Source organism: Schistocerca piceifrons, chromosome 9 (assembly GCF_021461385.2).
Source record: "Schistocerca piceifrons isolate TAMUIC-IGC-003096 chromosome 9, iqSchPice1.1, whole genome shotgun sequence".
NCBI lineage: Eukaryota > Metazoa > Arthropoda > Insecta > Orthoptera > Acrididae > Schistocerca > Schistocerca piceifrons.
The window spans coordinates 10,568,462-10,583,243 of NC_060146.1; positions in this window are offsets into that span (position 1 = coordinate 10,568,462).

A 14,782-nucleotide genomic window follows, 5' to 3' on the forward strand; every position below is an offset into this window, starting at 1 on the left:
TGACACTAGTTATAGATTCCGATGCTTCACTTTAGGTTTACTGTATCCCTGAGAGCTTCTTATTGACGATGAAACACAGAAATTGCATCGGAAATAAATAGAAAAGGCACAATGCCAACTTAAGTACAAGAAATCTCACTCTTCTTACTGTCTATGTTTTGAACCATTCCTGTGACACTAGTTATAGATTCCGATTTTTCACTTCATGTTTACTGTATGCCTCTGTCCTTCTTATTGACGATGAAACACGTAAATTGCATCGGAATTATATACAAAAGGCACAATGCCGACTTAAGTACAAAAAGACTGACTCTTCTTACTGTCTATGTTTTGAACCATTCCTGTGACAGTAGTTATAGATTCCGATTCTTCACTTCAGGTTAACTGTTTCCCTCTGACCGTCGTACTGACGATGAAACACAGAAATTGCATCGGAATTAAATACAAAAGGCACAATGGCGACTCAAGTACAAGATGACTGGCTCTTCTTACTGTCCATGTTTTGAACCATTCCTGTGACACTAGTTAAAGATTCCGATGCTTCACTTCAGGTTTACTGTATCCCTCTGACCTTCTTATTGACGACGAAACACAGAAATTGCATCGGAATTAAATAGAAAATCCACAATGCCGACTTAAGTACAAGAAAACAGACTCTTCTTAATATCTATGTTTTGAAACATTCCTGTGACACTAGTTAGAGATTCCGATGCATCCCTTCAGGTTTACTGTATCATTCTGACCCTCTTATTGACGATGAAACACAGAATATACATCAGATTTAAATATAAAAGGCCCAATGCCGACTTAAGTACTAGAAGACTGACTCTTCTTACTGTCTATGCTTTGAACCATTCCTGTGACACTAGTTATAGATTTCGATGCTTCACTTCAGGTTTACCGTATCACTCCGACCGTCGTATTGACGATGAAACACAGAAATTGCATCGGAATTAAATACAAAAGGCACAATGCAGACTCATGTACAAGAAGACTGGCTCTTCTTACTGTCTATATTTTCGAACCTTTCCTCTGAGACCGGTTTTAGATTCCGATGCTTCACTTCAGGTTTATTGTATCCCTGTGACCTTCGTATTGACGATGAAACACAGAAATTGCATCGGAATTAAATACAAAAGGCACAATGCCGAATTAAGTACAAAATGACTGACTTTTCTTACTGTCTATGTTTGAACCATTCCTGTGACACTAGTTATAGATTCCGATGCTTCACTTCAGGTTTACTGTATCCCTCTGACCTTATTATTGCTGATGAAACACAGATATTGCATCTTAATAAAATACAAAAGGCACAATGCCGACTTCAGAACAAGAACACTGACTCTTCTTACTGTCTATGTTTTGAATCATTCCTGTGACACTGGATATAGATTCCGATGCTTCACTTCAGGTTTACTGCATCCCTCTGACCTTCTTATTGACGATGAAACACAGAAATTGCATCGGAACTTTATACAAAAAGCACAAAGCCGACTTAAGTAGAAGAAGACTGACTCTTATTACTGTCTATGTTTGAACCATTCCTGTGACACTAGTTATAGATTCCGATGCTTCACTTCAGGTATACTGTATCCCTCTGATCTTATTATTGACGCTGAAACACAGAATTTGCATCCTAATTAAATACAAAAGGCACAATGCCGACTAAAGTACAAGAAGACTGACTCTTCTTACTGTCTATGTTTTGAACCATTCCTGTGACGCTAGTTATAGTTTCCGATGCTACACTTCAGGTTTACTGTATCCCTCTGACCGTCGTACTGACGATGAAACACAGAAATTGCATCGGAATTAATTACAAAACGCACAATGCAGACTCAAGTACAAGAAGAAGGGTTCATCTTACTGTCTATGATTTGAACCTTTCCTGTTTGACCGGTTATACATTCCGATGCTTCACTTCAGGTTAACTGTATCCCTTGGACCTTGTTATTGACGACGAAACACAGAAATTGCATCGGGATTAAATAGAAAAGGCACAATGCCGACTTAAGTACAAGAAAACAGACTATTCTTAATGTCTATGTTTTGAACCATTCCTGTGACACTAGTTATAGATTCCGATGCATCAATTCAGGTTTACTGCATCCCTCTGACCCTCTTATTCACGATGAAACACAGAAAATGCATCGGAATTAAATACAAAAGGCACAATGCCGACTTAAGTACAAGAAGACTGACTCTTCTTACTGTCTATGTTTTGAAATATTTCAGTGACACTAGTTAGAGATTCCGATTCTTCACTTCAGGTTTACTCTATCCCTCTCACCGTCGTATCGACGATGTAACACAGAAATTGCAGCGGAATGAAATACAAAAGGCACAATGCCGTCTCAAGGACAAGAAGACTGGCTATACTTCCTGTCTATGTTTTGAACCATTCCTGTGACACTAGTTATAGATTCCGATGCCTCACTTCAGGTTTACTGTATCCAGCTGACCTTCTTATTGACGATGAAACGCAGAAATTGCATCGGAATTAAATACAAAAGGCACAATGCCGACTCATGTACAAGAAGACTGGCGCTTCTTACTGTCTATGTTAGAACCACTTCTGAGACACTAGTTATAGATTCCGATTCTTCACTTCAGGTTTATTGTATCCTTTCTGACCTTCTTATTGACGAAGAAACACAGATATTGCCTCGGAATTAAATACAGAAGGCACAATGCCGACTTAAGGACAAGAAGACTGACCCTTCTTACTGTCTATGTTTTGAACCATTTCTGAGAATCTAGTTATAGATTCCGATTCTTCAGTTCAGGTTTATTGTATCCTTTCTGACATTCTTATTGACGAAGAAACACAGATATTGCCTCGGAATTAAATACAAAAGGCACAATGCCGACTTAAGTACAAGAAGACTGACCCTTCTTACTGTCTATGTTTTGAACCATTCCTGTGAGAACTAGTTATGGATTCCGATGCTTCAATTCAATTTTACTGTATCCCTCCGACCTTCTTAATGACGATGAAACACAGAAATTGCATCGGAATTACATAAAAAAGGCACAATGCCGACTTAAGTACAAGAAAACTGACTCTTCTTACTGTCTATGTTTTGAACCATTCCTGTGACACTAGTTATAGATTCCGATGCTTCACGTCATGTTTACTGTATCCCTGTGACGTTCTTATTGACGATGAAACACAGAAATTGCATCGAAATTAAATACAAAAAGCACAATGCCGACATAAGTACAAGAAAACTGACTCTTCTTACTATCTATGTTTTGATCCATTCCTGTGACACTAGTTATAGATTCCGATGCTTCACTTCAGGTTTATTGTATCCCTGTGACCTTCGTATTGACGATGAAACACAGAAATTGCATCGGAATTAAATACAAAAGGCACAATGCAGACTCATGTACAAGAAGACTGGCTCTTCTTACTGTCTATGTTTTGAACCTTTCCTCTGAGACCGGTTTTTGATTCCGATTCTTCACTTCAGGTTTACTGTATCCCTTGGACCTTCTCATTGACGCCGGGTCACAGAAATTGAATCGGAATTAAATAGAAAAGGCACAATGCCGACTTAAGTACTAGAAGACTGACTCTTCTTACTGTCTATGCTTTGAACCATTCCTGTGATACTAGTTATAGATTTCGATGCTTCACTTCAGGTTTACCGTATCACTCCGACCGTCGTATTGACGATGAAACACAGAAATTGCATCGGAATTAAATACAAAAGGCACAATGCAGACTCATGTACAAGAAGACTGGCTCTTCTTACTGTCTATATTTTCGAACCTTTCCTCTGAGACCGGTTTTAGACTCCGATGCTTCACTTCAGGTTTATTGTATCCTTGTGACCTTCGTATTGACGATGAAACACAGAAATTGCATCGGAATTAAATACAAAAGGCACAATGCCGAATTAAGTACAAAATGACTGACTTTTCTTACTGTCTATGTTTGAACCATTCCTGTGACACTAGTTATAGGTTCCGATGCTTCACTTCAGGTTTACTGTATCCCTCTGACCTTATTATTGCTGATGAAACACAGATATTGCATCTTAATAAAATACAAAAGGCACAATGCCGACTTCAGAACAAGAACACTGACTCTTCTTACTGTCTATGTTTTGAACCATTCCTGTGACGCTAGTTATAGTTTCCGATGCTACACTTCAGGTTTACTGTATCCCTCTGACCGTCGTACTGACGATGAAACACAGAAATTGCATCGGAATTAATTACAAAACGCACAATGCCGACTCAAGTACAAGAAGAAGGGTTCATCTTACTGTCTATGATTTGAACCTTTCCTGTTTGACCGGTTATACATTCCGATGCTTCACTTCAGGTTAACTGTATCCCTTGGACCTTGTTATTGACGACGAAACACAGAAATTGCGTCGGGATTAAATAGAAAAGGCACAATGCCGACTTAAGTACAAGAAAACAGACTATTCTTAATGTCTATGTTTTGAACCATTCCTGTGACACTAGTTATAGATTCCGATGCATCAATTCAGGTTTACTGCATCCCTCTGACCCTCTTATTCACGATGAAACACAGAAAATGCATCGGAATTAAATACAAAAGGCACAATGCCGACTTAAGTACTAGAAGACTGACTCTTCTTACTGTCTATGTTTTGAAATATTTCAGTGACACTAGTTAGAGATTCCGATTCTTCACTTCAGGTTTACTCTATCCCTCTCACCGTCGTATTGACGATGTAACACAGAAATTGCAGCGGAATGAAATACAAAAGGCACAATGCCGTCTCAAGGACAAGAAGACTGGCTATACTTCCTGTCTATGTTTTGAACCATTCCTGTGACACTAGTTATAGATTCCGATGCCTCACTTCAGGTTTACTGTATCCAGCTGACCTTCTTATTGACGATGAAACGCAGAAATTGCATCGGAATTAAATACAAAAGGCACAATGCCGACTCATGTACAAGAAGACTGGCGCTTCTTACTGTCTATGTTAGAACCACTTCTGAGACACTAGTTATAGATTCCGATTCTTCACTTCAGGTTTATTGTATCCTTTCTGACCTTCTTATTGACGAAGAAACACAGATATTGCCTCGGAATTAAATACAGAAGGCACAATGCCGACTTAAGTACAAGAAGACTGACGCTTCTTACTGTCTATGTTTTGAACTATTTCTGAGACACTAGTTATAGATTCCGATTCTTCACTTCAGGTTTATTGTATCCTTTCTGACATTCTTATTGACGAAGAAACACAGATATTGCCTCGGAATTAAATACAAAAGGCACAATGCCGACTTAAGTACAAGAAGACTGACCCTTCTTACTGTCAATGTTTTGAACCATTCCTGTGACACTAGTTATAGATTCCGATGCTTCACTTCTGGTATACTGTACCCCTCTGACCTTATTATCGACGCTGAAACACAGAAATTGCAACTTAATTAAATACAAAAGGCACAATGCCGACTTAAGTACAAGAAGACTGACTCTTCGTACTGTCTATGTTTTGAACCATTCCTTTGAAACTAGTTAAAGTTTCCGATGCTTCACTTCAGGTTTACTGTATCCCTCTGACCGTCGTACTGACGATGAAACACAGAAATTGCATCGGAATTAAATACAAAAGGCACAATGCAGACTCATGTACAAGAAGACTGGCTCTTCTTACTGTCTATGTTTTCGAACCTTTCCTCTGAGACCGGTTTTAGATTCCGATGCTCCACTTCAGGTTTACTGTATCCCTTGGACTTTCTTATTGACGCTGAAACACAGAAATTGCATCGGATTTATATAGAAAAGGCGCAATGCTGACTTAAGTACAAGAAAATTTACTCTTCTTACTGTCTATGTTTTGAACCATTCCTGTGAGAACTAGTTATGGATTCCGATGCTTCAATTCAATTTTACTGTATCCCTCCGACCTTCTTATTGACGATGAAACACAGAAATTGCATCGGAATTACATACAAAAGGCACAATGCCGACTTAAGTACAAGAAAACTGACTCTTCTTACTGTCTATGTTTTGAACCATTCCTGTGACACTAGTTATAGATTCCAAAGCTTCACGTCATGTTTACTGTATCCCTGTGACGTTCTTATTGACGATGAAACACAGAAATTGCATCGAAATTAAATACAAAAAGCACAATGCCGACGTAAGTACAAGAAAACTGGCTCTTCTTACTATCTATGTTTTGAACCATTCCTGTGACACTAGTTATAGATTCCGATGCTTCACTTCAGGTTTATTGTATCCCTGTGACCTTCGTATTGACGATGAAACACATAAATTGCATCGGAATTAAATACAAAAGGCACAATGCAGACTCATGTACAAGAAGACTGGCTATTCTTACTGTCTATGTTTTTAACCTTTCCTCTGAGACCGGTTTTTGATTCCGATGCTTCACTTCAGGTTTACTGTATCCCTTGGACCTTCTTATTGACGCCGGATCACAGAAATTGAATCGGAATTAAATAGAAAAGGCACAATGCCGACTTAAGTACAAGAAAACAGACTCTTCTTAATATCTATGTTTTGAACCATTCCTGTGACACTAGTTAATGATTCCGATGCACCAATTCAGGTTTACTGTATCCCTCTGACCCTCTTATTCACGATGAAACACAGAAAATGCATCGGAATTAAATACAAAGGGCACAATGCCGACTTAAGTACTAGAAGACTGACTCTTCTTACTGTCTATATTTTGAATTATTCCTGTGACACTAGTTATAGATTCCAATGCTTCACTTCAGGTTTACTGTATCCCTCTCACCGTCGTAATGACGATGAAACACAGAAATTGCATCGGAATCAAATACAAAAGGCACAATTCCGACTGAAGTACAAGAAGACTGGCTATACTTCCTGTCTATGTTTTGAATCATTCCTGTGACACTAGTTATAGATTCCGATGCTTCGCTTCAGGATAGCTGTATATAGCTGACCTTCTTATTGACGATAAAACACAGAAATTGCATCGGAATTCAATACAAAAGGCACAATGCCGACCCATGTACAAGAAGACTGGCTCTTCTTACTGTCTATGTTTTGAACCTTTCCTCTGAGACCGGTTTCAGATTCCGATGCTTCACTTCAGGTTTACTGTATCCCTCTCACCGTCGTATTGACGATGAAACACAGAAATTTCATCGGAATTAAATACAAAAGGCACAATGCCGACTCAAGTACAAGAAGACTGGCTATAGTTCCCGTCTATGATGTGAACCAATCCTTTGACAATAGTTATAGATTCCGATGCTTCGCTTCAGGTTTACTGTATCCAGCTGACCTTCTTATTGACGATGAAACACAGAAACTCCATCGGAATTATATAAAAAAGGCACAATGCAGACTCATGTACAAGAAGACTGGCTCTTCTTACTGTCTATGCTTTGAACCTTTCCTCTGAGACCGGTTTTTGATTCCGATGCATCATTTCAGGTTTACTGTATCCCTTGGACCTTCTTATTGACGCCGGATCACAGAAATTGAATCGGAATTAAATAGAAAAGGCACAATGCCGACATAAGTACAAGAAAACTGACTCTTCTTACTGTCTATGTTTTGAACCATTCCTGTGACACTAGTTATAGATTCCGATTCTTCACTTCAGGTTAACTGTATCCCTCTGACCGTCGAACTGACGCTGAAACAAAGAAATTGCATCGGAATTAAATACAAAAGGCACATTGCCGACTCAAGTACAAGATGACTGGCTCTTCTTACTGTCCATGTTTTGAACCATTCCTGTGACACTAGTTAAAGATTCCGATGCTTCACTTCAGGTTTACTGTATCCCTCTGACCTTCTTATTGACGACGAAACACAGAAATTGCATCGCAGTTAAATAGAAAAGCCATAATGCCGACTTAAGTACAAGAAAACAGACTCTTCTTAATATCTATGTTTTGAAACATTCCTGTGACACTAGTTAGAGATTCCGATGCTTCCCTTCAGGTTTACTGTATCCCTCTGACCCTCTTATTGACGATGAAACACAGAATATACATCAGGTTTAAATATAAAAGGCACAATGCCGACTTAAGTACAAGAAAACTGACTCTTCTTTCTGTCTTTGTTTTGAACCATTCCTGTGACACTAGTTACAGATTCCGATGCTTCTCTTCAGGTTTATTGTATCCCTCTGACCTTCGTATTGACGTTGAAACACAGAAATTGCATCGGAATTAAATACAAAAGGCACAATGCCGACTTAAGTACATAAAGACTGACTCTTCTTACTGTCTATGTTTTGAACCATTCCTGTGACACTAGTTATTGATTCCGATGCTTCACTTCAGGTTTACTGTATCCCTCTGACCTTCATATTGACGAAGAAACACAGAAATTGCATCGGAATTATATACAAAAGGCACAATGCCGACTTAAGTACAAGAAAACTGACCCTTCTTATTGTCTATGTTTTGAACCATTCCTGTGACACAAGTTATAGATTCCGATGCTTCACTTCAGGTTAACTGTATCCCTGTGACCGTCGTACTGACGATGATACACAGAAATTGCATCGGAATTAAATACAAAAGGCACAATGCCGACTCAAGTACAAAAAGACTGGCACTTCTTACTGTCCATGTTTTGAACCTTTCGTGTGAGACCGGTTTTAGATTCCGATGCTTCACTTCAGGTTTACTGTATCCCTTGAACCTTGTTATTAACGACGAAACACAGAAATGGCATCGGAATTAAGTAGAAAAGGCACAATGCCGACTTAAGTACAAGAAAACAGACTCTTCTTAATAACTATGTTTTGAACCACTCCTGTGACACTAGTTATAGATTCCGATGCATCACTACAGGTTTACTGTATCCGTCTGACCCTCTTATTCAAGATGAAACACAGAAAATGCATCGGAATGAAATACAAAAGGCACAAAGCCGACTTAAGTACTGGAAGACTGACTCTTCTTACTGTCTATGTTTTGAACCATTCCTGTGACACTACTTATAGATCCCGATGCTTCACTTCAGGTTTACTGTATCCCTCTGACCGTCGTACTGACGATGAAATACAGAATTTGCATCGGAATTAAATACAAAAGGCACAATGCCGACCTAAGAACAAGAAAACTGACTCTTCTTACTGTTTATGCTTTGAACCATTCCTGTGACACTAGTTATAGGTTCCGATGCTTCACTTCAGGTTTGCTGTATCCCTGTGACCTTCTTATTGACGATGAAACACAGAAATTGCATCGGAGTTAAATACAAAAGGCACAATGCCGACTTAAGTACAAGAAAGCTGACTCTTCTTTCTGTCTATGTTTTGAACCATTCCTGTGACACTAGTTACAGATTCCGATGCTTCTTTTCAGGATTATTGTATCCCTCTGACCTTCGTATTGACGTTGAAACACAGGAATTGCATCGGAATTAAATACAAAGGGCTCAATGCCGACTTAAGTACATAAAGACTGACTCTTCTTACTGTCCATGTTTTGAACCATTCCTGTGACACTAGTTATAGATTCCGATGCTTCACTTCAGGTTTACTGTATCCACTCTGACGGTCGTATTGACTATGAAGCACAGAAATTGCATCGGAATTAAATACAAAAGGCACAATGCCAACTCAAGTACAAGAAGACCGGCTATACTTCCTGTCTATGTTTTAACCATTCCTGTGACACTAGTTATAGATTCCGATGCTTCACTTCAGGTATACCGTATCCCACTGACCTTCTTATTGACGATGAATCACAGAAATTGCATCGGAATTAAATACAAAAGGCACAATGCCTACTAAAGTACAAGAAAACTGACTCTTCTTACTGTCTATGTTTTGAACCATTCCTGTGACACTAGTTATAGATTCCGATGCTTCACTTCAGGTTTACTGTAACACTCGGACCTTCTTATCGACGATGAAAATCAGATATTGCATCAAAATTAAATACAAAAGGCACAATGCCGACCTAAGTACAAGAAAACTAACTCTTCTTTCTGTTTATGTTTTGAACCATTCCTGTGATTATAGTTATAGATTTCGATGCTTCACTTCAGGTTTTCTGTATCCCTGTGACCTTCTTATTGACGATGAAACACAGAAATTGCATCGGAATTAAATATAAAAGGCACAATGCCGACTTAAGGGGATACGGAATCACCTATCCCCGCAATGTTAATATATGCCTACTATAGGGAACATTTTCTCACAAACTACTGGAGACAGAGAGGTAAAAATTTTACTGTATGTGCATTCATATGTTACAACAATACTGAAACAACAGTTTATTGTCAAAGTATTTTCTTACAGAGATATTGTACATTTATTTTTAAGTAAATTTTTTCCATCGCTTTTTACTAGACTATCACCCCTAAGTCTTTTGTAAATCAAGTAATTAAAAAATCGTTGTTTCAGTATGTAATAGGGACCTATGTCACTATGTCATAAAAATTTCAGACTTCTAGGTTGACCAGTACCTGAGATAATGTTCCTAGATGAAGTAAAAAGTAAACTTACGGGAAACGGAGAAAGAAGATTAAAACATTCCTGATCCGTAGCTAATACCCCCTTCACAGTCTTCATAATCATCTTCAAGTCTTCTTTTGGCACCCCTCTGCACCTGTCTTGCTTTTTTCACTAATGTCTTGATTATATTATCAGCATGCCTTAGTCTGTGCTGATCTAAAAAGAACATAGCACGTACCGTACGGGAACCAACACACATACCCAACTTTTGAAGGACCTGGCATTTAGTTATATTTCCAAGATTGAAGGTTGCCACAGCATCATACACACCAAAATGTAGTGTATTAATTCCGACAAACACTGTTTTTGGGAGACGATGCCATATCACACTATTCAAGCACTCGTTGGGGTTCTGCGTTTTTCCGTGAAGACATTTCATCAGAAGACTTCTGTCAGCCAGATCTCTGAAAATGGGCTTTATTTCTGCCATGATGGCTGATGGTAGACTGTGGTGGTGAATGTATTTCTCTCCTGTTGTTAGTCCCCTATTGTATTTACACCAGCTGTTTTCACCTTTGGGGCACAAACCATGTTGTGGATGCTCATCCGTGGATGCGGTGTGGAAATATAAAGCCCATATAGCTCTCCTCATTTCTTCAAGATTGCCTGTATTTTGCCTGATTGCAAGGCCATAGCAGTTCTGAATGTGGTCTATTATGGAATCAGTCAATCTTCCTCTGCATTCCAAGGTTTTCCCATCATCTAGTTTTTTCCCTTTCATAACTAATTTTAACCTTCTCAGCCTGGCACCCATTCTCTTCTGCACATGTCCTATACATTCAAGTTTGCTTATATTTACACTGTTCCCATATGGTTTGCTTCCCAAAACTTCTTTGAATGCTTTAGAGTCACCATCTCCCAGATATTTGACATAGCGAACATTATACCACTGTGAAGAGCGATGAAAAATTTTCTTCACCCCAGCAACCTCCATGCCACCACTACTACCATAATAATTAGCAATACAGTCATCACTGTGTTCATTTTTCAGCCTGCCTGTGCACCTACAGTATTTAGACATTATTGCAACATCAATAACCTTGCCAGTATCAACACTAGTTGCTGTTACAACACCATTGTTGGAGGTGTGGCCCCTTTTCTGCCACGTGCCATCAAACGCCACTGTGAGGTCACGACTGCCGTCATTTTCTTCCACTGCTTCTTCCACAGCAACCTGCATTGACTTCTGTGCTACATCTTCAACTGCAGATCCTAGTACATAATTGTAAGCTTCAAACTTTGAAGGTGCACTTGGAAGATTTAGAACACCACATAGCATATCACCAGCTGCTTTGCCCTTACCAATTGCTCGCAATCCATAAACTAACCTAATATTTACACTATAAAGTTCAGTTTTCTTGTATCCATTATTTACAGTTACTGAAACCGAACTTGGAAACTTACAGCTGTATTTACAAACACTGCATATTAAATTAAACTGGGCAGCCAGGCCAACATGGGATTCTACTTTCAGAGAAACGTTTCCATGACATTTTTTGCAGCACAAACTGTTTTCAAGAGCTTCACACAATATATTCGTATCAATGAGTTCAAAAACTTCATTCCCTCTATCAAGTAAATTATATTTCTCTTCCAAATCTCTTAGTTTTTTATGAGAAGCACTGTTTTCATTTGGTGTAAGTTCGTTCGGCAAATCAGTAATAAGTGGATTCACATTTTCCAACAGTGATGATGATGAACTGCTTTGCTTTGCTAATGAATCATTATTTCTTTTCTTTTGCCAGTTCACACGCTTTTTAAATACTTTTGCTTTAGCTCTAGGCATTTTCACTGCGAAAAATGAAGCACTAAATACGAAATAACTCAACAACAACTACTTTCTTATATCACACTGTTTACAAAACAGTCCCGCCACAAAGTCAAAGAGTAACTTGAGGAAACCAGAGAGAAACATTTTCGGGCAACTAGTGTATAAATAGTCGCTGGAAACCGGGATATTTGAATTCATGTCACTTTAAAGGTAATGCCAAAAAGTTCATGGTCAGCCACGAGAGACGTGTATAACTAAAGCGCAATACCCGATCTCACAAATATATAAAAATAAAATAGTTATAATTGTAGTAGAGCTATGTATGATACGTCATTTTAAAGAGGAAACATGGCAGAATATAATACGCCAATAAAAAAAAATTCGATTTTTTAACCCAAAATCCGATTCCGTATCCCCTTAAGTACAAGAAGACTGACTCTCCCTAAACTCTATGATTTGAACCATTCCTGTGACACTAGTTATAGATTCCGATGCTTCACTTCAGGTTTACTGTATCCCTCTGAACTTCGTATTGACAATGAAACACAGAAATTGCAACCGAATTAAATACAAAAGGCACAATGCCGAACCAAGTAAAAGAACACTGGCTCTTCTTACTGTCTATGTTTTGAAACATTCCTGTGACGCTAGTTATAGATTCCGATGCTTCACTTCAGGTTTACTGTATCCCTCTGACCTTCTAATTGACGACGAAACACAGAGATTGCATAGGAATTAAATACAAAAGGCACAATGCCGACTCATGTACAAGAAGACTGGCGCTTCTTACTGTCTATGTTAGAACCACTTCTGAGACACTAGTTATAGATTCCGATTCTTCACTTCAGGTTTATTGTATCCTTTCTGACCTTCTTATTGACGAAGAAACACAGATATTGCCTCGGAATTAAATACAGAAGGCACAATGCCGACTTAAGTACAAGAAGACTGACCCTTCTTACTGTCTATGTTTTGAACCATTTCTGAGACACTAGTTATAGATTCCGATTCTTCACTTCAGGTTTATTGTATCCTTTCTGACATTCTTATTGACGAAGAAACACAGATATTGCCTCGGAATTAAATACAAAAGGCACAATGCCGACTTAAGTACAAGAAGACTGACCCTTCTTACTGTCAATGTTTTGAACCATTCCTGTGACACTAGTTATAGATTCCGATGCTTCACTTCTGGTATACTGTACCCCTCTGACCTTATTATCGACGCTGAAACACAGAAATTGCAACTTAATTAAATACAAAAGGCACAATGCCGACTTAAGTACAAGAAGACTGACTCTTCGTACTGTCTATGTTTGAACCATTCCTTTGAAACTAGTTAAAGTTTCCGATGCTTCACTTCAGGTTTACTGTATCCCTCTGACCGTCGTACTGACGATGAAACACAGAAATTGCATCGGAATTAAATACAAAAGGCACAATGCAGACTCATGTACAAGAAGACTGGCTCTTCTTACTGTCTATGTTTTCGAACCTCTCCTCTGAGACCGGTTTTAGATTCCGATGCTCCACTTTAGGTTTACTGTATCCCTTGGACTTTCTTATTGACGCTGAAACACAGAAATTGCATCGGAATTATATAGAAAAGGCGCAATGCTGACTTAAGTACAAGAAAATTTACTCTTCTAACTGTCTATGTTTTGAACCATTCCTGTGAGAACTAGTTATGGATTCCGATGCTTCAATTCAATTTTACTGTATCCCTCCGACCTTCTTATTGACGATGAAACACAGAAATTGCATCGGAATTACATACAAAAGGCACAATGCCGACTTAAGTACAAGAAAACTGACTCTTCTTACTGTCTATGTTTTGAACCATTCGTGTGACACTAGTTATAGATTCCAAAGCTTCACGTCATGTTTACTGTATCCCTGTGACGTTCTTATTGACGATGAAACACAGAAATTGCATCGAAATTAAATACAAAAAGCACAATGCCGACGTAAGTACAAGAAAACTGGCTCTTCTTACTATCTATGTTTTGAACCATTCCTGTGACACTAGTTATAGATTCCGATGCATCACTTCAGGTTTATTGTATCCCTGTGACCTTCGTATTGACGATGAAGCACATAAATTGCATCGGAATTAAATACAAAAGGCACAATGCAGACTCATGTACAAGAAGACTGGCTATTCTTACTGTCTATGTTTTGAACCTTTCCTCTGAGACCGGTTTTTGATTCCGATGCTTCACTTCAGGTTTACTGTATCCCTTGGACCTTCTTATTGACGCCGGATCACAGAAATTGAATCGGAATTAAATAGAAAAGGCACAATGCCGACTTAAGTACAAGAAAACAGACTCTTCTTAATATCTATGTTTTGAACCATTCCTGTGACACTAGTTAATGATTCCGATGCACCAATTCAGGTTTACTGTATCCCTCTGACCCTCTTATTCACGATGAAACACAGAAATTGCATCGGAAATAAATAGAAAAGGCACAATGCCAACTTAAGTACTAGAAATCTCACTCTTCTTACTGTCTATGATTTGAA